Source organism: Prorops nasuta, unplaced genomic scaffold (genome assembly GCF_024137725.1).
Source record: "Prorops nasuta isolate Cenicafe-Biocafe unplaced genomic scaffold, Cenicafe_Pnas_1.2 PNAS00006, whole genome shotgun sequence".
NCBI lineage: Eukaryota > Metazoa > Arthropoda > Insecta > Hymenoptera > Bethylidae > Prorops > Prorops nasuta.
Genome location: NW_027116803.1, coordinates 5369907 through 5391254, shown reverse-complemented (window position 1 = coordinate 5391254; position 21348 = coordinate 5369907). Strand labels below are relative to the sequence as shown.

General features: G+C 45.3%; 1 protein-coding gene across 1 annotated transcript in view; it reads left to right on the top strand.

The window, feature by feature from the left end:
• The first annotated feature begins 6575 nt into the window (after positions 1-6575).
• The window catches only part of LOC136774056 (uncharacterized), a 114757-nt gene continuing 99984 nt past the window's right edge, over positions 6576-21348 (top strand). Inside the window, exon 1 of the mRNA XM_066728120.1 lies at positions 6576-6786. The gene's annotated coding sequence lies outside the window, so the exon portion shown is untranslated. The remainder of the gene's footprint in view (positions 6787-21348) is intronic.

Below are 21348 nucleotides of genomic sequence, written 5' to 3'. Positions count from 1 at the left end.
CTTCCGCTGCGCGGACGCTTTAAATCGTCCGGACGTTTTTGACGCTTTGTCAACGCAATTTCTGCCGAAACCGCCCTTATCACATTCTTCCCTCGGCATCCAATAGCAAACCCCCTCTATTTACGCTATACGTATAATCCAATAAGCATCAAACAAAGATGACAAATTTATGCAATGAACGTACCATTCATTTTAACCAACTCTCTGCCTAACGGCAATTCAATCATTTTTCGCGGACTGCAAAAACCCATGTGCTTCGTACATATATACAATTTAATCCTCCGGAGTGGCGGTATAGTGCTGATAAACTAATATGGTCTCAGGAGATTGTGGGATTAACTGGATATCCAATAGGTTTTCGATCGGTGGAGATTAAAAACGTATTCGTTATTAATTCGTCGTTTTATTTCTTCACGCTGCTGTGTTACTCGAGGAGGCGATTGTTAAAAAGAATTTTCAATGTTTGCCTCGACGCATACGCATCGAGGACACTGCGGGTTAATCGGATGTAACGATGGCAGGCGTAATTCGCTGGCTGGGAAAACGTAATAATTGCAGTTTGCCGAGCTTACGAAGCAGTATTGTTTATGGAACACCGTTAAGAGCCTCTTTCAACGGAACATTCTTGCCTTCTTAATATCTATTTAATATTTCTCTTGATTACTGTACTACCGTGTGAATAAGAATTGAAATCGTATCCGCAATGTTTTACATGTTTAGTTATTTGCACTTGCATCCATGTACATCTTTACTGTACATATTCGTGAAATTCCATGCATTGATCCATCAGGATTTTTGCAATAATTTATATCGCTTTAAAAAATGTTTTCATTTATTCATGGACATGTGTTTTAATATGTAAACGTTCAATTATTTCGTCATTTCATAAATGTCATCTGTACAACTTTTATTAGTTTTATTCTTACACGTCAATATATTGAAGTCTTGGCAAATATCACATCTGTGTATACATATAGTGGAGCTAGGCAAAAGTTTGCTGTATTTGACGATAATCAGCTTGCTTTGAGAAGTACGTTACGTTGGAGTGGCCTTATCGGTTTCACTGAATGGTCGGTCGAATTGGAAAGAAGCATAGAGGAGCGTGAGCAGCGACGCGACGTCCCAAACGAAGCGTGGAACTTGCCGAAGTGCCCATCCGGTCGGCAAGACTGTTGTATCCAGTGTCGAAGGCTGACCGGACTCTATTTCACTCTATACGAATGAAGGGCCTTACTCTCCTCCTTTTCTAGGCTCCTCTCCTTCCATTATGTTTCTCTTCCTATATTTCCTTTCTCTCACCCCCTCCCCCCCCCCCTCTCCCTCTCACTTTTCCCCTCGACGACCACAGATAAAGCTCCAAGGATCGATCCAAAAGCTCCCCTCCACCGACAAACCACCACCACCACCCCCAATACACGCAAGCGCACCTACTCGACCGTGTGTTTATTGTACTTCCCCTCTCTGTGTATTTAACCAATAAGCTTTATCACAGGGGAACTTTGTTTCCATTTTTTTTCCACTTGCTATATTACTCCAGCAGACTTATTTACTCATTAATGGGCGATCCCATTTTTCAGATTAATATTCAACGTACAGTTTATACTGTTTATCCGTATCGCTCATCTCCATCATACATAAACAATTTTCCCTGGACAAAGTAATATTGCATATGTGCATACATATAATTAGGTGAAATATCCGTTCGAGTTACGAATCGTATTGAGATAGCGGCATTACGGAGCGAATGCTGCGGAAAAGAGCAGTGAATTTTCGAAATGTCCGAGAGTTTTGTACGATCTCCTCGCGAATTTCCCTATTTCACGCCCGATTTCCTCGAACCGTGACGTTGCCTTGTAAGGTCAGCAGCGATAGCAGTGGCAACCGAGACTTTCGAATCGAGCGCGAAGACACGCCGATTTTCTATTTGCGAAACGATCCCAGCCTGAACGGTAAATCACCAGCCGCTGGCCCGCTCACTCGTGAAAATATCCCTGCACGTGAATCAAGAGACACGGTGGTGTTTCGACGGCAAGTATATATATATATATATGTATAGTCGAGCGCTATACCGTGTAACTTATACAGCAAGTTTAGTCATCCCTATTTTTAAATCCACATATCTCTGTGAATAAAGCACTGTCATGATTTAACCATAGCTTATTTTAAGAAGGTTTGCAAAGAGCTTTCGAATGAGACCTCAACAGTTCAGTTTTCGGATTTGAGCGAGCAGGTTCTACCCTCTCCCCGCCACCGCCTTCCCGCTTTCCGCCATGTTTATTTTGATTTGCCGAATCGGCCGCCGCGACCGGCCTTTCGAATTTTTCCAACGGCGACCGGGGCCGCGACCGGGCCCTTTTCACTTTTTCACACTTTTTGCGCACCCCGGTGCACTTTCCACGCTTCTCATTGATTATTTCGCCGAAATTCCTACTTCTCTCCATTCGGAATCCAAATTTATCCCAATATACAGTGAAATACAACAAATAATCGTGAAAAACCTCAGTGCCTGGTGAGCGTGCTGTGCTTGTGCTGGGAATCCGTGCTTCTCTCAATTCTTGACTAAATAATTTATAAAATATACTTTAACAAATTGAAAGTCGTGAATATTGGCAGTGTGTAGTGCGTGTGCTGTGTTTCTATTGTGTAAGGTTCATATAATGGCTATTTGATATGATTTCATAAAACGGGCCCCCGGCAAGTAACATGTTGTTTTACTATTTTCTTTTTTCGAAATGTTACCTTCTGCCAAGGTAAAAATATATACTTGTCTAACATTATAGGATTTCGCAATTTTTTTTATCGAAATATTTTATTTTACTATATTAATTATGCTATATGATTTATGTACTTGCTGCCTTTTTCTTACAAGCCGAGCTTGTTTTTTTATGGGATTTCAAATTATATTCTATCCGAGGAACACACTTTTTCCATCGGCCGTAAACCTCTTTAACCTTGGGCAAAATAATATAATTCTTAATCGATGAATTTTTCGTGCTATAATCGCGAACACCGGAGGAAAATTGGTAAAATTATTGATAATGCCTGGAGGCGAGGTTCTGGCTAATTATTTCACAGCGGTGGCGGTTTGTAAGAAGCTTGTTATTGACGATAATGGATAATGCCACGCGAGAATCTTGCGCAGTTGCTCTTAAATATATATATAGTACTTCTTAGCCTGAATCTAATTACCGAAGCGTCAGTTTCACGAAAATGCCGACTTTCGATGATCGCGCATTGTCCGGAACAGAGACTCGCTTTGTGCTGAAAATAACGGAAGCTCGCGCGCTTGAAAAAAGAAAAGCAACGAAAACATGTGATACGCGTAGCAGCCACACAGACCCTAGCCAGACCAAAATCTCTCCTGTATATACCTTGGTTATAGCATCGCACTTTTATCGGGTATTCGCAATTTTTTTCTTTTCAATAAAATTTTTCCTGTTGACGCATATATCGCTACATATATATTAATAATGATTGGTAATAAGCGTCGTTTCAAGTGCGCTGTAAATGATTGTATAAATATCAAAAGGCAAAGTTTTTTCATCTCTCGATAAATTTTACACATATCATATGTTTGCAAATTACTCGAGTGATAGAGTTGTATTTGGAAATGGTAAGAGATATAACCGTAACGTATTACCGCGAGAGAGCAATTGATTTATCCGTTTGTTTTTTCATGCTCGTTTTCTGGTAAAACTCGGGGGCCGGCGAGAAGTTGGGCGAGAAAACCTTAAGTATCCCCTGGCCGTTCTGTCGCTGTTGGAAAAACTATCGTCGAAGAAGTTTTAAAGCTGACCGAAAGTACGACGGGGGAATGACTGGAGTCGCGACTTTTTTCCGCAACAAAGCTCATCTATTCCATGGTTCTGTGACTCCAGTGTTGAGGCCAGGTCAATAATTCATTAAATCGCCGAAGAAAACGTCGGTTACTTTGAAGGAAGAGTCTTCGGTCGGTGGCGCGTTGCGACGCGATCGATGCGATTCGAGGAATCTCCTTTTCATCCCGCTGGATTCGTCCGGGAAGCCGCGAGTAAAATCCTCGGATATCGAGTCTCGCGTCGTGGATCGTTTGATCCCGATCTGCAGCAGCAGCAGCAGGGTGGCATGACGACGGTGCAACGGAGGACGTACTATACGCGATGGAAAATGAAGGAAGCACCTTTGACATTAATATTTTCCAAGCTTCGCTGTAAACCATAAAGCATTAAAAGCAATACATAATTATTCACGGTTCATTTCGCTTTCCCATTTCCTACCTACGACCTCGACGTCGTCGTTGCAGTCTTTCAGAATATTTCTCCGCTCTCGCTTCCATCTACGCTCTCTCGTCCAGTAAAGAGAGAGAGAGAGAGAGAGAGAGAGAGAGAGATGCGGAGAAACGACCGCCTGTGCTTGTCTGCAAGCTTGTTTCTCTGCTTTGAGTTAGCATCCCCGTTCAGCTGGCGCGCCGCTGCCCAGTTAACCAGCTCGTCAGTCTCAGGAGTAGTGTATAACTCTTCTTGGAAAATCTGCTCGGCTGGAAAAGCCTGAAAAGCAAACTGTCGCTCTATCGATATGCTGTGTATAATAATGGCTCTTCTCCGATAATTTCAAAATTCTCATACTTTGCTCTAATTTCGTTGATCTTTCATCCTACGGACGAATATTAACGTGGTTTTATGTCCCAACGCGGTGTACTACGTTTCGCTATCTTCGTCATACCTCTCTCGCCGTATACACACACGCACATGTGCGCTGGCAAGTTGGACTTTGCAGTGTACGCGTACTTGTATCTGTGCATAGCTATATGGTATACGTATAGGGGAGTATATTTAAGACAGGGTGCACGAGACGTTGGTATCTTATGCAAGCACACACCCGTCAGGCCTCCTATCTCAAATCGCTACTTATGGCTAGACACGATCTTGTCTCTGTCTCTCTCTCTCTCTCTCTCCCTCTCTCCCTCTCTAGCGTTTTCTCCATTTTTCCCTCCGACGACCCTCGCACGCTCCAACCCCACCGTTTAATAGTTCTAGAATCAGGTCAACTGTACCACTATCAATTATTTGCCATCGTAGCTCGAATTCATCAGGGAAATCATTTAATTACCAATAGACTATATACTTCGACCAACGTCGTCGATGCCCAAATAATTCTGATGGTCGTTCAATTGTTCAATTCCTTGTTTCGTCCCCAATCCGAGACTCTAAATACACACGTATATATACGTCGTGTGTGTAAAAAGTTTGTTGAAACTCGAATCGAAGAAGCTTATTTGCACGGAATACGAATCTAATTACAATTAGATGTAGCGTATTATCGAGTGGTTTCGCGCAGTGCAGCTACAACTAGTGTAGATTTATCGAATAGCGCGCGGTGTATTTGTTGAGTTGTCGGTTACGTAGGTCGACAGGCAATTATGCGAGCCAATGAACCGAACGCATTTTGAAACATGCGCGATCATTATCCGTGAAATTTATAAAATTCTATGCAAACAATCGAGCTCTTCGTTAATCGGGGGATTAATGTAATAGTTTGATTAGTCGATTTGTTTTGACAGCGAAAATGATAAGTATATGTATATATATAGGGTTATAGAGGGCCGAAAGATCGAAGTTCACAGAGCCCAAACGACAAGGACGACGACGCGTATGAATTTATAAAAGCAGAAAGTTCCCGTTGAGACATTTATTCCGAGAGGATCGCTGTCATCCTGTGGTCTGGACCGCGGCTAGCTTCATACGTGTACGCTATATCCCGTATGGTCCTTCTCTCTCCCCAAGCGCAGTTATCCTGCCGGAGTTTTGCCTTCCTAAAAGTTTCGGCAAAATTTTGTTTTAAAATTTAGAAACTCTTCGGCGACAAAGTGGAGTGCAGCGGACGTTTAAACATTTTACCGGCTGACTCGGATGGGGGTAGTAGAAACCGTTTAAGAGTGGCCGTGCACCCAAGTGACACGTGCCAATGACATATGCCATTGCTCCGACGACACGTACTGTACGTGAGAGCGCGCACTTATCGGAAAAGTATTTTGTTTCCTGTAAAAATATCCTGGTCGACCCCAGGAAAATAGCGGCGCTTCGCGTTTTGGCTATAAGCCACCTGCACTGGTACACCCACACACGTATATATATACAACTCCTCCTTAATTTTACTCATGCACCGATAAAGGTAAACGATTCGCCCCCCTACCCCTACCTTCTCGAATATATCGTATAAAAAATATGTTGTACGATATTCGTATATGCTATACACACACATATGTATATATATTTAGTTACAGAGTTTTATCATTTTTGTTGATTTAGAAAGAAGCTATAGGAGCTGCAGAAGAGTAGAAAAATTGCGTTCTCTTTGTCGAGGATACTAGCCTTATGAAGCGTTATAAAGGCAGGCAGCAAGGAAGCAGGCAGGCAGACAGTCGGAGAACTAGTATGGCGGGGGTAGTTTTGAAGCGCTTGCGCAACTCGAGGGGTGGTTTGCTGGCCGCGGAGCGTCATCGGCAGTCATCAGCCAGCCGCGATACTCGCAAGGTCTTCGCTCGTTCAACGAAGACTCGCCGGGTTCACGTTCACAGTTCCTCCCCTCCCACCCCCTCCCTCCTCCGTCATCCCTTTGATTTTTCACGCTTCTCGCAGCTTCGGTAATGCTGCCAAGGTGCAATCTCCTCGGAAAGCCCTGCGCGAAGGTGTGGTGAGTGAAAAGGGATTTTCGCGGGCAACGCACTTGCCACCCTGCACCGACGAGTCCTCATTGATTTATGATCGGCTAACGAGGACTTTGCGTTCGTCCAGAGATAACCATGGGGTATGTAAATCAGACACTTCCCCTTCTCATCCTATAGCTCTCCTCCACTCCTATACCAATTCACAACTATATCCATCTTCGTGTGTCCTGATGTGTCAGTATAAATTCTCTTCTTCTTCTTCTTATTCCTTCTTCTTGTTTTTTGCTCCCTTCTCTTCGTATATATATACCCACGAAGCGCTGCATCGGGAAGGATAAGCTATCGTGTTCCATAATTTAACATTGGGTATTCCGTGGTAGTTTGGGGCTCTCGCACGAGGGGCTAAATCGACTGGCGAGTAAGTAACAGTCTGAAGGTAGCCACACTGCGGCTACTGGCCTATGTAGCTGTTATGGTAGTTCGAGTTATACCTGCAGAACAATATGGTGTTGCTCGAAACTTTATCCGTGTTTCCAGAGTTGCTACGTTTCATTAAATCTTGCCAACGCGGTACGATAGTGCTTTAATGTTAAACTCGAACGACGAATATTCTATTCGTAGAAACACAATTTTCATAAATTCATGCCAAGCTGCGAATAAATTATGCGTAATAAAGTTCATGAATGAATTTGTTGTTTCGGTTAAAATTTGACCTGTAAGAAGCAAATCTCCTTACGCGAAATAAATGCCAGCTTTTTTCAAACCAGTCGAGCTGCAGTAGATGTTTCAGTGATATTTGCCGCGAGGCAGAGTGCGCTTTTCGAGGCTTCTCTTTTCCATCATGCAATTTTTATAAAAGCCTTTAGAAAAGATCACTTTGAGCATTGAGGGCATTATGAACGCGTAACGTGGTACGTCTATACGAGAGGCAAAGGCTTCAACGAAAAATCGCCCACTGATTTCTCTCTCTCTCTCTCTCTCTCCCTCTCTCGACAAATGAGCGCTTAACAATTATCATTTTATTCCTCTCCATCTGGAAATTAAAGTGAGATTGGTAAAATCTTGTTTGCCGAGCCCTCGTCTTCTTCTTCATAGTGGCCAGCAATCTGGTGTGTTTACAAATTCGTGGAAGGTGGTCGTAAGCGTCGCGGAAAATTATTACGGCCGGGAGGCACGTGATCTCGTCCTATCTGAGCGCGACAAATCTACGCAATTTTATTATAGAGAAGGTGCTTGAAACTTTTGAATTATTGCTCCGGTACACAGAAACCACACCGCCGCCACCGCAGCTCGCGCCCTCCTCTCCTGCATTATACTTTACCATAAAAAATATCGTGGAAAGTATGGCGGAAGAAAAAAAAATTGCCTCCGAGACGTTAAATCACTCGAAATACAGAGTGACGCAATTTCCTCGCTCTTCCACATTTAACGCACGAACTTAATTGTCCATCTGGTTGATCAGGAGTCGCTGGGTCACCGGTTTTTATGGCAGGTATCGTGCAAGGGACGTGAGTTTCGCGAGTGGAACCAGCTGTCCTAGCCTCATCCGCCGAAGATCCCTTTCGGTGCTTTATCGTGACTTTAACGACGGATCTTAAAACCGTGTGGTCACGTTCAGAAACTAGAGCCGGGGTCCCGAGCAGTCCAGAAATTAAACACGTTTCATTGTTACCCGTTCCTTTTATTCCACTCTCGTGCAACATTTTTTCCTGCTCATTGAAAAGCAACCCAAATCATCTCCACTCCGCGCGTCTGCTTCATCCGAAAATCCTTAAACGCGATCCTCCAGCGGAAATTGTGTTACGACCGTCGTCGTACGACGGACATTTGTCTCTCTGGAGGATCCGAGAGATATGTATGCACGAGTAAATTAATAAGGTATTTTTGTCCGGTGAATAAGGAGTTTTGAATAAAGTGTGGGAAAGTACGAGGGAGGATAAGAGTCGTTGGTCGTCGCGGAAGGATGCCGGTAACCGTCATTAAGGTCCTTAATGAAAGAGAGTGAATCGCTAAATACGCATACGTTGAGAGGTAGGAAGTTGAGCGGACGTGCTGCAGGAAGAAGTAGAGGGGGGAGGGGGTGGGTGGCGCGGAGAAGGGAGAGGAGAGGTTGAAGGATGAATAGGGGGAGTAGTTGTGGGTGGGGGTGGGGGGAGAGCGTAGAAGCGGAGGTGAGAAGGAGGATGGAATGGAGGACTGGCGAAAGAAAGGAGTAGGAAAGGATGGGAGGGGGGGGGCGGGAAAAGGTTCATAGGCGACGCTGTGCTTCTCGGACTCTCCCTCCAGGAATACAACTACTGTCGGCTTCTTCCTCCTCCTCCCCCCCCCCTCCTGCCCTCTCCACACCCCACCTCTCCCCGTAGCTCTCCTTACCATCCTCTCCTCGAGCCTGCAACTCCTCCAAAACACCCACCCCGTTCGAGGGTCAATGTCTGCTAGTGCGCCAACCTTGCATCAGCATCCTTCTTGTTTTGCTGCCGGGACGCTTTCAACTCTTGCAAGCTCTGTTTACTCCGGTTCACCGTCAACGCGTCGAAACGTATCCTTGAAGAGATGCGGGGTCGATTGTAATTTTGTCATTTATCTAATCGGGTTTGTTTAATATACACACTCGTACGCTCTCGAAAAATGCTAAATTCGCTCTCGTCCGCTAGAGCGAAGATTCTAATACTCTCGTTGGAAAATCGATACTTTTGTCGAGAGACTTTGTTGGCTGGAGGTCGAAAAGTCGTCGAGTTCGCAGCGGCTTAATTCTATCTTATCATTAAAACTCGCTGCTGTTAACAAGCGTTGCTGTAGTGTGTCTTGAAAAGGAAATGGAAGATTTTGCAAAGCACCTTGCAGAGTGTTGCTGCGTCGAACACTACTGGCGTTACGTAGCTTGCTACGTGAGGGAGGAACTCACATTTCTAGAGAAACACGTTCCACCGGAGGCTGTCCGGGGCTGCAAGCGCGCCACGTTCTAAAAACATTACCGTTAACCTAACGTTGATTCCATAGATAGAATCTTAGCCCAGCTGCGTAACGCCAGCATTTTTGTTCCTCGGCATCGATTCGCCAAAACGTATCCTTCCCGTTCTGTCTGTTATACGCTTCTACAAAAATATCATTGGAATACTTTTATAGCTGCAGGAATTTAAATGTTTAGTCGCGGTGCCTCTGTAACAATTCAGATTGGGGGGGGGGGGGGGGAAGTATACCTAAAAGTACATTCGTAAAATTCAATTTCGCAGCTGGTATGCATTAGACGTTGTGCACGGAGGGCTGAAATCGAGGCTGCTGCTGGAAGCGAATGTTTATAGCCAGTATATCGGAATCGACTCAATGATGTAACGCAAGACTCCGCGCGAAGTCTTATATCGTAGCGTTAGCTACACTTGCTTCTCTCCTTGCTTTGTTGTTTGTGTATATATGTATACCGGCCATTCAATTTGCCACTCGCAAAATCCCTTTGCGAAACGCGTGTAGCACATTTCAAATGCTTCACTCGATTTTTCGAAAATCTCTCGAGTACTTAACGGAACCTAGAATAAAACAAAACTGTTATTGCTAGAGAGACCCGTAGAGGGAGAATGAGCGAGAGAGAGAGAGAGAGATGCTCATTGAAAAATCGCTTACATTCTGTTTAATTAACTCGACTGTACCGTTCAATCATTATACTTCTCTCTCCCTCTCTCTCTCTCTCTCTCATTTTGCACCCCTGTAACTATCGCGTTTCCCAGCGTTAATCAGAAAACTTTACTCTTACAACTTTGCAGATATATTTTCGTCGCTGAAATTTTATCTAATTTGAAGGAGACAGGACGAGGTAGTGTAATTCGAATGTTTCAATGGAATGTGGTGGTCGTGCAATATCTATTATGTATGTATGCATGTGTACATGCGTGTGCGAGCGTGTGTATTCATGCACGTTACGTATGTATAGAGCGGCAGGCCCGGCAGTAGTTTTAACTCGTCTTCTTGTCTGACCAAACGTGAAATACTACTACTGGCTGATCGTAAACGTGTCACGACTACACGCTGAAACTCCATCGGCAACCACTAGGTACGATAAATTATTTTAAGTGCTTCTAAGTGTAAAGTGCTCTCAATGGTCTCGTACAGTAAAATTTCACATCTTACGATCTTGCCGACTGTTATCTTAATTTTAACCGCGAGGAATCGAGAATTTCTGGTTGCTATAAAGCACGCGGTCGAGATTCGAATATTTCGGTTTGTCGAAGCGAGAATCGGACGATGCATAACTTGGCAACTAATGCGAGCAATAAGGTTGGTTTAAACGTAATCTAATGACTGTAACTATGGGAAGGATTAGCCGTTAACTTGGCCGTAAACGTTTCCTTCGGGAGCAGCCGCTACGAAATGGGGCGGAGAGTGTTTCAGTAGTATAGAGAGAGGGAGAGAGGGAGAGAGAGAGCGAGAGAAAGTAGATATAGAGCTGCGCGTTGAGAACGGACCAAGGACGGAATATCGCTAACCGAAAACGTCGCCGCGCTCTTGCCTAAAGTGTGAAATACGAGCGGCGCGAAATACCTAACGGGACGCCGGGAATTCAACTCTTCCTGTTGCCGCCGCCGCTGCTCTAGGAAAATCCACGCCCGCCAAGCCGCCTACCTCCACCGTTCCTCCTCTGCACGGAGAAATGGGATTTACCTCAGCGCGAATCCGCCTCGTAATTTACCATAAATAAATTCTGTCCTCGCATGGAAATTTACTAGCTGCGCCAACGGAATTCGTCGCCAGCTTTCAATATGCCGATTGTTTTGTTCTCTGGCCAAACGAGCACTGGGAATTAATCGCTGTAGACCGTGGTGGTGCGCGAAGAAGCGAGTAGCTGTTGAAAAATACAAAAAAATATATATGTACAGGGAACTATGATATTCATAAAGATGAGAGAAGATTGCGCAGAGGGCTTTTCGCGTGCAAAGGAGAAATAGAAAAGTATGTGTATTAAACCCTCAATCGACGTCGTGGCTACGTTGCGATTTACATGAGAAGGTTGTCTCACTTGCAGGCCACCCCCTATCTAATGGTCCAACCCCCGTAGCTCGTACACACACACATATATATACACAAACAAACACAGGCAGGGTAGTGCGAACCCGCCGGAAGGAAAAGCTGGCTCAGCGTGGCTTTCCGCGCAGTATTTTGCATTTTACAATGGCAAAGATATTATGTAAAGCTTTCTCGACACCCACATACACACACACACACACGTGTACGATATAAATTGTCTATGGTGTATACGCGTTCGACTGTGTTTAGTATTTCCCGGATTCACTACGTATATAGCCTGGCGCGTTCGTATTTATCGCCGGGATACGTGGTGGAAGCGAAGATAATCCTTGCCTATTACTCCTTACACGTATACTAGTATATCTATTTGACATATATGTATAGCATGTACTGTATACTATATGGTACGAGCTACAGTTAAATGGAGTTTAGTTCCTCTTAGATTCTATGTCTACACACGCGCGTTACACGTGTTCCGTCTAAGTTGATTAAACGTCGATGTTGGAAAAACAAATGTTGCACCCTGTTAATTAGATGCAAGTTTTTCGCGAGTGTATTTATGGGGAACTATATACATATATATGATTTGTAGTTCAGTGGGGTATATATACACAGGTATATTGAGAAATAGATAAAATATATCGAGGAGCGCCAGCCGGCTTAGAGGATGTAGAGGGAGGGGGTGGTGAAGCTGGTGCAATATTGCCAGAGAGAATGTTCGGGACGACTTGGAACATGTTTTCTGTTTTAATCGGGCTAAGCGGGTTCTGCCCAGATGGGTCAGCAGATTAAGGCATTAAATCTCAGACTGCTGGATAGGTAACCTGGGCCAGCGTTGCTCTCCTCGCATTTGCCAAAGTGTGTCCCCGCCGCTTCTTTTTCTCACGCTCACATTTCACAATTAACCCACATTACGTCGCCCCTGGCTATGGGGATTACCGGCCAAGACGCAATTGCACGTGCCTAAACTCACCCCCCTTTCCCCTCCCTACCTCTTCAACTTCTCTCCCCCCTCATCCTATACACCCTATACCCTTACCAGCCCATTTTCCACAGACTTAAAGCGAATGTTATTTATGGGTCGATCTGTAATTAACTTTGCTGAAAATCGGTACGTAATCCACTTAGCCAGCGGAGACACCGCGGGGGGGGGGGGGGGGGGTTTGACCCAGAAGCATCGGTTGGTTTCCTGCTAAGGATGAAAATTTCATTATCGGCTCCTTTCAGTCTAAAAAATATATATTGCTCGGGACGACGAGCGAAAATTCGACTTTACCAATTCGTCAGACTATTAGAGATTAATGAAGCCGTGCCTTTTCGAATTAAGCTGATTTTAATCGCCACGGACGAAACACTAATGATTTTTTAAATTGTTTGAATTACGAGTGCTGTTTTAGTAATATCCGCCGCAGCGTGCTAATGCTTTTTTAATACCTGCCCGCAGCGATTAATCAGGGTTAAACATGGCTTTTTAATGTTCGCCGCAAATTGTGGCTTTCGCGTTACTTCGAAAAACCGCAAATTCAACTCGCTCGTCCCCTTACAAAAAGCCTGCGAGCGAAACGAATTAAAAAGGACAAAATAAAAGAGACGCGCGGCGGGGGAGGGGGAGGAAGAGGAGGAGGAGGGAAAAATTGTCGGAAGCTTCAGGATTTCCATTGGAATATCGATGGGAGCAGTCCCGATTCCTCAACGCGATCGCGTTGAAAAAATTACAAGCTCGGCTAATACCTGATACCCGTAGCCACCATGCAGGTAGAGGAGTTTCGGCGAGGAGGCGCGACTGCAGCGGCTGGGAATAATCTGCGCTGACGGGGTGCGGCTCATTAGACGCGATTAGTCTGCTAGACACTCTCCTTTATGTAGAGACATTTCCACGTATGTATGTGCACACGGATGAGCGCACACTGATCGAGTAACACCCCAGGCGCAAGCTTCGCCCATCAGAATTCAAGTCCCGTGCCGTATATATATATATATATATATATATATATATATACGTTGAAGAGGAAAGGGGCGGAAGGGCCGGGGCTGCGAGATGCGTGGGCGCCGCCGCCACTTGGCGGAGTCAGCGACTTCGCGACAATGAGAATGCACTTTTAATAAATCGCCCCTTTCACGGACGATTTCCATCGCGATGCTAACGCCGTGTTTGGCGTTTTTTAACGGCATCGTTAGGTCACGCCTTCCATTCCTACCCCCTCACCCCTCCCCCCCCCCCCTCCACCCACCCCACTCCCACCTCCTCATCACCCTCTCACTAACATCGAATTACCAACAACGCGATTCATCCTAGCTCGCCGACTTAAGCCGCTCGTTATTGCATAATGCCATGGAGAAGCTCTCCAACGCGCGACAAAACAATTTTTGTTTCATGTACAAAAGAGACGAGTGAACGCGGATATTGTATAACCCCATTTTACCTCTATACCGCTCCTTCATGATTATATTTAGTTGCAACGTTGATATTTTATGAGCCCTACTCTCTTCTCCATCGATTTATGATAATGTTATAGGTTTTTACATGAGATCGAAGTTTTATGAATGTGGCGTGGAGTAATAAATGTATGCTCGCATTATATTTCAATACATATTTTATCTCTTTACCGAATGCTTTGTAGGTAGCAGGCCTGGTATTCCCTATTTAATTACAGCTGCTGCCACTCTCGTCGGCTTAAAATCGTTAATTTATATCGCGAACAGCCGAAATGTAAATACGAAGCGTAAGAAGGGATTTATTAATAGGGGATTGCGCAAAAAAGGGATTTATTGTGCGGGATAAAGGCAGATATGCAGCTGTATTAAAGTTCCTGTAGCAATTAAATTATTATTCGTAATGTGGAGGAAGCATTTTGCTCGTACGTGTTAGGCGTCGCGTCAGTTTTCCGAATATACACAAAACACGGTTGAAAACTTTGCGAAATTGTGAAATGTATATAGCCATGTTACTAAAGAGTGTTATTCACGCGGTGACGTCTCGTTAAAACGTTATACGTGCCAAGGATCGCGTGACGCACGAGCCGGCCAAAGAAGTCTTTGCTGCTTCAAGTTCTAATGTCATTGGTCCGAGGAAATAGTAGTTTAATCAGTTTGCGCCGCGTACGACGTCTACGGCTTGGCACGATTCCCTCCAAGTTTTCGCCTGGTCTCTACTTATACATGTGTGTGTATGTGTGCACGCGCACGCCTCTCCTCTTGCCTACAGGGAATCTTGAAAAACTCCACGTATTTATCATTGAGAATTTTTGTCGCTCCACTCCCGACAATAACGACACCGAAGCGATTTGTATCCGATAAAGATGGATTTGTCAATGTGAAAACAAGACGAGATTTTAGGGCGAGGAACCATGGGAAGGGTCACCTTTCAACGATCATTAATCTTCGAGGATTCTTGACGTGTCCACGAGTGGGTATATACGGTACAAGCGAGCACAAGGGTACCTTAGGATCTTGGCTAACATGGCTCTTGGATGGATGGAAAAAAGGCACAGGAGAGACTTTTGCCAAGGCTGCCTGGGAACATTAGCTTAAGCACACACGGGAGTGGATGTTTCAAATGCGGTGTAAACGCCACCACGTGTATATATATATATATATATATATATACGTATGCTATAACGTAGAACCAAGTCGCGCCCGAATGGTACACACACGACCGCGTGCTTTTAAAGGGAACAGCGTTTTTTCCCATTTTTCCCCCTTTCACCCTTTTTTTTCATCCGCGTTGACGCCTTCCTGACTGCCGCGCGACACTCGTGACGAGATGCCTTCGGTAGCGCGAAAATCCTAACCTACCGGAACACTCGTGCTAATTCCTTGGAAAGATTGAAAAAATGCGGAGAATAATCTTTATACTCGCCGAAGCCGAAGATTCATACAGGAATGTTTCACGAGTTGGTATTTATCGGAGAGTCGTTCGATAAATTTCATGGTGCACGTGTCCTCCTGTAAGACCATTCATCTCCCGTGTGATATATATTTTTTTCTCTCGCTTTTTCTTTCTCCAGCGACGCGTACGTCAGTCGAGAAACGCGGAACGATAAAACGCTTTTTGGCTCGAGTGTTAATGGGGGTAGAGTTTTTTTTTGTGCGCGCATTGAACTAATTAAAGCGACGAGATTTATTTCGATGGACATTGGGGAACGAATGGGACGTACGATCGGAGAGATTTTTGCGATAGGGTAAATTTCACACCTGGTAGCCATGGGGAAGTAGTATCAAAGCTCAAATGGTTTCGGGGTGTTCGTCACTTTAATTGAAGCAACAGAGCTATTGGTTATCAGACATGCACTTAACCAGTAGGTACCCAGTGACGTCTCTCCGGTGCAGCGTGGCGTGGAGTGGGGCGACTCTAACAACAATCGGAATCTCACGCTTTGGAGGGCTTTGAGGGGTTAGGTTACCTCGACCCCCCTTCCTCGTTGTCCTCTCTCTCTCTCTCTCTCTCTCTCTCTCTCTCTGTCGCTCTCTCGCTCACCGAAGCTACCACCCACCCGTACGCCTTCCACTCGATGACGGTACTCGACGTCGTCCTCGGTTTACTCGGCATCGAAGGCACGTCGTTCCATCTCGATGTTACCGCCTGGTAGTCCCGTTTACGTCGCCCGAGAGTTTGACTGCCTGACGTGCTATCGATTTACCAAGTATCGCTGCTCGTTAATAGGAAATAATTAGCCCCTTGAGCACCCTTGATGCTGAATACTGATACGAGCCGGTCATTAGCAGTAAGCAATAACGCTTTGCAACCGCAAGCGTTTAATTAATCGTGCATGATTATTTCTAATCGCCCGCTTCAATCCTCCACGAAATTTTAAAGCCACGCGTCCTAGCTCACCAGGAGAAATAAGATTAACCTCGCGCGCGTACGTTATCTCCTCCGTTATTCCTCCCTGTAATTCACGAAGGAACCGGGTCTCGATGAAAAGAGAGTAGTACGTACCCTACTAGGCTCATAATTCTGCGAAATAGCTGGAATTAGAGCGGGAATGGACGAAACGCACGGAAATCAAGCAGACGTTTGTCATTAGCGAGGCGGAAACCTGGTCTAAAGTAGTCGGAACTCGGTCTGATGGAGTAAATGGAGAAACGAGTCTGCTGAGACTAGAGAGACGAGATTTGGCTTCGGGGAAAGGGATAGCGGCCTGAGAACACGAGTATAGAACGAGATGGCAAGGCTAAGATTTAATAAAAGATTGCCCTATGACCCCAACTCGCATTCCTTCCTCATCCACTTGCTCGCGTTCAACCCTCCAATCGTCCTATCTATTAATTATATAAGCGGTATATTTCCACCGTAAGATAAAATTCCCAAGAACTTATAATACTTCTATACTCCCGATTATACATTTCCCCTCGACTCTTATATAAATGACAAAAACTGCGCTCATCGTGATTATCACGTTTCTCGCTGAATGAGTCTCTTCTGGCGAATCAGAAATGCTCGTTCGAGCGCTGAACGCTTCGGCAATGTTAATAGTTACTTTAGAAACTAATTAAATTTTCTGGTACACTCGATCGCAGCTTGTTGATATAACAGGAATAAGCATAATCCTTCGTGCTTTGATGTAGGGCTTAAAAGCAACCGGGCGATACATATCCGGAAAATCCGCGTGCGGTCGTATATCGGACGGTTTATTAGAGAGGGCCAGAGAAAAGTAATTCGAAGACTATTACACGTAAAATTTCTCGGCTACCTGCTATTATACCGCAGCCTCGTGTGGCACGATCTCGCGAAACTTTCGCGCCACGCGATTGATTCGACGAGTATAATCACTCAATTAATATATACATATATATATATATATATATAAGTGAACCGCAAAAAATGCAAATTTGCTCATTTTTTTTTTGCATTGGAGAATATTTTTACACTCTCCTCCCCGATGATTCCTGCTGCTTCCATTTATGTGGCTATAAGTAATTTGATGCTTGAATAAGATTTATTTGCGCAATTTTGTCTAGGAAGCTCGCTAATTAAGCAGATTTACAGACTACGTAGCCGGAGGGTTTCTCGTACTTGTAGGTAAGAAACATTAAGTGAACTTGGTGGCGCTTCATTTTGAACAGCGTGTCGCGGACTGTATAGAGGCGGACCGCAGTTTTCAAAATTGCACTGCTAGAGTGTGCAGTATTAACGCGCCACTCGGCTGCTGACGTATTTCCGCTTAATTTCCAAGCACTCTCGGCATCTCCGCTCGTCTCCTTCTGGAATCTCGAAAAGCCACGGCCACACGAGAGTCGCTTATACATGGATGAAGGGCGCGCCGGGAATGGTAAAGGGGGAGGGCAGTGGGACTAGCTAGACTCTCCTTTATCCGCCCACCCTTCCACGTCTTATTCCACCTCACGAAACTTCCCTCGTAAAATCACCACGAAGATTTCATTACGCAAACGTTTACTCGTCATCTGTTCCGAGATAATGGACTTTCCACTGTGCTGGTGCACAGAGAGAGGGAGAGAGAGAGAGAGAGAGAGAGAGACAAAAATATCTCGAGAAGCAAGTAATGCCGTCCCGATTCAGGACCAAATGAATCGTGTTTAAGAGATTATCCATCGAATTTCGGTAGGAGAGCCGAACAAGGTGTAATCCTTATTCGAGATTTCGTACCTTGAAAAATGTCTTTTTATATATATATATTATATTACAATCAATTTTTGTCGCTGGATAAATCGAGTTTGATCGAATATGGTTGAAACGCTCGATCGAATCACAGCAAAGTTGATAGATAAAGCTTCTCGAGGTGTGGTACGTCTCATCGGTATATATGGTTTTGATCGACACAAAACTCGCCGTCTCATTGAGTTATTATATATACATATATATGTATATGTATATCACGTAGGTTGTTGATTCTCGATATAGCCGTTTCGCTATTAAATAGCAACGCATTGAGAGCGCGCGCAGGGTGGTCAGCATGACTGAGAGGAACGCGTATACGTGCACAGGGACGTGGTATTTGCAGATATGTCGAAATGTGTAAATGCTCGTATAGCAGCACGAATGCCGTGCGCAGTGCGAACGCCGTTCGTCAAAGTGGCTTCCGGAATTCGCTTCCGCTCTCAAGCACGCAATTGCTTGTCGCGCAGAGACCTTCAATTTCCTTTCCTCCCATTTGCCTAATTGACTTGAGAAAAGTTTCCACTCTCTTCCTTTACTTTTGGCATTCTCGCTCCCTTTTTCAATATCAATTAAAATTAAACATGCAAGTTTACGGCTGGATAATGGCACAGCTGTATAGCTTCGGTCCAAGATGACTGTAAATAAATGTTGTAGGAACCTCGAGAACCGTTTTCCTGGCCGAGTTGTTCGTGAGAGGATAGCCAGTCGCAGTGTACAGTGCTGTGTGTTGTGTGTGTGCGTGTGTGTGTGTGTGTGGAGAATTTAAGGAATTGTCGAGGTACAGGTGTACGCGGCAATAATCCTGACGTGCGGAGTACAGGGAAAGAACGTCTCCTGTAGGAGATTTTGGGTGCGAGCTGCAGCGAAATAGTTTAGCTTCTCCAGACGATCCTGGCACGCGAGACGAAGTGGATAATTTTCTTGCACGTTGCATCGGCCCGTTGGATCTCCTCCTTAATCTGTATCCGCCCCAATAAACTTACTGCCACGTCCGACAGATCTCTCGGGCTACTTTTCCACGACGTAGAAAATCCCTTTTATCTCCTGCACAAACGCAGGGTATCCTTTGCCGCAGAGCGAGAGCCACTTCCGCCTGCCCATCCAACTGGTAATAGCTTTCTCTCGAAATATCATACGAAGCAATGCAATTTCTTATCTCTCTCTCTCTCTCTCTTGCCTTCTCTTGTCGTGACAATTAATCTCTCCCTGGTCGATCATTCGGTCTCCTATACAGGAAAACGACGCGTTTAACAGTAACGCTTGGCAAGATGTCACGCAAAACTATATATATATATATAGAGAGAGAGAGAGAGAGTATTGGGGAAGAAGAAATGCCAGAGTACGTACGTAGGGGGATGGATCGGTGATAATCGTTTTTAGGCAGGGACATCGGTGGCATATTGATGTAAGAGAGCGAGGGTATATATATGAGAGGGGCGATCGAGAGATAAAATTCGTAGAGGAACTTTCATCCCTTGTTGGAGTCTCCTGTCCTGACTCTGCTGGCGCGCTTTAGAAGCGAAGGAGCGAGGCTCCCTGGAGAATGCGTGTAAAGTGTGTACGGAAGGACGAAAGAGGAATGGGAGGGGGGGAGGGGGATGCGGCAGCCGTCTGGAGGAAGACGAGGGAGGGGAGGGGTTGGTGGCAGACAGGTCGGAGAAGCTGCTCCTGGAGCTTGTGGGTTGGGGTAGGTATATTAGATAAGTTCTGCCGCGTGAAGTAGTGCGGTGGAAACTGCCTGCTCTTCTTAGAAGAGGAAAGGGGCTGTTGAGGAAGATGAGGAAGGTTAGGGGTGGTTTGCAGTTGGTGTGGGACGAAAGGGCTTGATTTCGGCTGGTTCGGCCTGGAAGAAGGTGGTGACTCGTGGCACTGCTTACCCCCGTTTCGTCGCCAGGGGTTTTCTTCTTCGTGTCAGAACTCACCCCCCCCCCCCCCATCAATGACAGCGGGGATGGGACGAGAGCGAGGGTGCTTCGTGGTCCTTCATTAGGCTCTAAATGGAGAAAATTGAAAGTGCCATATCGGTGCCTTACCTCTCCCGCCGTTCTGCTCTCGTCTCGGTTTAGAGGGCGACGTGCCGCTGCGGGCTACGTGCTTTCTCCCCTCATCCCACCCTTCTTCTCCTCTCTTCTTCCTCCTCTTCTGTCTCTATACCTCTGCCTCTGCCTCTTCTTCCTCGCCACAAAATTTCCACGGCAAACTTCTCGCCGCGAACACTCCGACAAAGTCCCAGCCAAGTTTCAGCGTCCGAGTGAAATTCGTAAAAACGAAGATACGTGTATCGCTTGCGGAGCACTATTTTCTGCCGATAAACATTTCGTGATTCCTTTGGTTACTATTGCAGATTTTTCGTTGCACATACCTTCTGTCCGACCGGCTCTCCAGCTCGATCTCCTGGAACTTTGTTTATTAGTCTATAGATTTTATGCATGGCTCGAAACGACCGAAGCATCGACTGGCCATACCGCGCGCTCCGCAGTACCAGCGCGCCGTGAGCCGGGTCGAGATTTTTTGCGCTTGTAAACTTACAAATGCTCGCATTCAATCTTCCACCGGCTTTGGGTTACACTAGCCTTTTTTTTAGTTTCGGCGCGCGGTGCCGATAGCCAAAGCGGAATGGAAAAGCGAACGGCGGTAATGGGTCGTAAAGTGGGCGGCGATTATCGAGATTTATACGAGCCTTGCATTTCAGAGTCACGTACCTCGCTCCTATATAAACTATACCTATATATAGTATATGCACAGGAGGACGATTCGAAGCATTCAAACTTATTTGGTAACGATGGTGAATAATCAGAGCATGGGAGACGAGACAATTTTCTGCGGATGAAAAAAATGGTAGTGTTGGAAGAAGCGGAATATCCTCTGGGCGATTTGTTTCAGTTTTGAAAAGTTCCATGAGAGGGAGCGGCGTTTGGACTTGAGAGTGTGAGAGAGAGAGAGAGAGGAGGTTTTTAAGTGCAGCTGGCAGAGTATACGGCGCACGTAACGCGATGCACCGCGGAAAAGGAATATCCTCCCTTGATAGATAAAGCCATCTAGCGTGGCGCGCATATCAAAGTAGCCT